We start from the raw sequence: 2358 nt of genomic DNA, 5'->3' as shown, positions 1-2358 counted from the left end.
CTGTCAGTGACCTAATGAGTAAAGTATGCAGGAAGGTGATTAAAGTTATTACGCCCAACCTCACAACATTTACTGTTACTCAAGTGCCCATCTAATGGGGTCTTGAAATTTTTCTGAACGAGGAGGGTCAATACGTTTAAAAATGAAACCCGATACGTTTAAAAAATGAACCAATTTTAATCAGGCATTCTATGCATACATCAAACGGATTAGGCTACAAGGTTTGAAAGATGAACATTTAGTGCGTCTGACTGACCACTTTCCTTAGGTTTTGTTCTCTCCTGCAAGAATGGAGGTGATGGTTCTGTGTCGGGTCTGACTAAACAGTCACCATCACATGAAATATGTGTCTTTACAGCAGAGGTCTGCCATGGCTTAAATCACCCTCAGAACGTTATTCTTGATTTGCAGTCAGGATCACTATCCACTGTGCCACTGCACCCCTGTCTGTTTTGGGGTCACCACCCACTGCTTCAGGGTACCCCACTGTGTGCCAGGGTATCCCACTGTGTGCCAGGGTACCCCACTGTGTGTACCCCACTGTGTCCCAGGTATCCCACTGTGTGCCAGGGTATCCCACTGTGTGCCAGGGTACCCCACTTCACAGTATCTTGTTTCCTGCTCTTCTCTCAATCATCTCAACATGGTGTGGCAGTGCAGTGTAGTGGTAAGGAGCAAAGCTTATAACCGAAAGGTTGCTGGTTCGATTCACCACGGAGGCACTGCTGTACCCTTGGGCAAGGTACTTAACCCACATATACATTTAATCATTTAGCAGACGCTTTTATCCAAAGCGACTTACAAATGAGGGACAGTACAACAGAAGTGAAAAACCATAAACATTTTAGAAGCAGAAGTTGTGCAGCAGCTCAGAGTAAAGCCCAAGCAAAGGTCACACGGCTTCACATGAGAGTTCTTAAATCAATACTATCTTCCAGGGCTCGTCCGGGATTTGAACCCGGGACCTCTCGCACCCGAAGCGAGAATCATACCCCTAGACCAACGAGCCCTGATGGGGGAGCTTGTAACCAGAATCCTGCTGGTTTGATTCCCCACGGGAGCACTGCTGTTGTACCCTCGGGAAAAATAATTAACCCACAATTGCCTCAGTGAATATCAAGCTGTAGAATTGGATAAAATTATAACCCATATAAGTGGCTCTGGATGAGAGCATCTGCTAAATGATAATTATGTAATGTAATGTAATATCTTTTTGTTGTGCCACTCTCTGCTGATATAGACTTGGGAGTCAAACTTCAGAAAGTCCTCACTAGCTTGGTCAGTAAATGCAGCCAATCATCCAACCAGCATACTCATGCATTTCCCAAAATACAAAGCAGTACAGATAGATACCCATGGACCAGGTACAGATCTAACTGACATCAGAAGGAGTCTTCCTAAAAAACTCAAATGGATGAAGAGTCATATAGAGAACAAATAAAGGAATGCATGAATGCATAAATAAATGAATCAATCGATCAAACAATAAACCAACCATTACAAATTTCACCTAATCCACTTTTTCCTGCACCCTCCCACCCACCCAACTTGTGTGATTGGTAATTGTACCCACTAGATGATGCACGTTGTCGCTCCACAAAAACCACAAAGCTCGTGGAGCACTACTCCACCAACATCACCCGAACAGTCACTGAGTACTGGGGGCAGCGGAGCGACCCTGGGCGACCCACCCACCCGTCTACCTGGTGGAGCAAAGCCAGTTTGTTCTGCAGCTGTGGCATCCTGGGTATTGCCAGCGTGGCTGGGTTCGAGCCCGAGCCGTGGGGCTCAGCCTCCGCTTGAGACGACTGTCTTCGCTGTCTGAGCCACTGGGGATGGTTTGCTTGTAACAAGCCCCTAACAGCTGAATTAGCCCAAAGCGTGGGGCAGAACAGACTTTTTACAGAGGGAGCTGATGAGGCATAAAACCATAGAGCAAACTGAAGAAAAAGTAGAAAAGTATTAACCACCCAACTAATAATAGTGGTAATTAATACTATGTAGATAACGGGATATAAGGAGACAACTGGGGGTGCACTGAGGTCCGTCTGGGGGTGCAATGTACCCCTAAGTACCCCCATAGCGCCGGTCAGGTCCAGGACTGGAACCAAACAGCAACCTGACGCCTGTTATTCAGACCCTCCTGGGGATCAGAGACTACATGTGACCTACAGGAAGTCTGTCACTGACCCCCGCCTAACAAGGGACCTAAAGATCATGGTCCAAGCTCTAGATAATCGCATACTGACACGGCTGTCGAGAGATTAGACACATCTCAGACACACAGAAAAAACATATCAATGACCATGCCTGTGCCCAAACAAGGAAAATTTAGGGTTTTCATAAAGACCTAATGGA

General features: G+C 46.3%; 1 non-coding gene across 1 annotated transcript; it reads right to left on the bottom strand.

The window, feature by feature from the left end:
* Positions 1-937: 937 nt before the first annotated feature.
* trnap-cgg lies at positions 938-1009 on the bottom strand. The gene has a single exon. It is a non-coding gene; the product is annotated as a tRNA-Pro (tRNA).
* Between the last annotated feature and the right edge of the window lie 1349 nt (positions 1010-2358).

The sequence above is a fragment of the Megalops cyprinoides genome, chromosome 1 (assembly GCF_013368585.1).
Source record: "Megalops cyprinoides isolate fMegCyp1 chromosome 1, fMegCyp1.pri, whole genome shotgun sequence".
In the NCBI taxonomy this organism is placed as follows: Eukaryota; Metazoa; Chordata; class Actinopteri; order Elopiformes; family Megalopidae; genus Megalops; species Megalops cyprinoides.
Note: the sequence above shows the minus strand (reverse complement) of the source record. Positions and strands in the feature narration are given on the sequence as shown.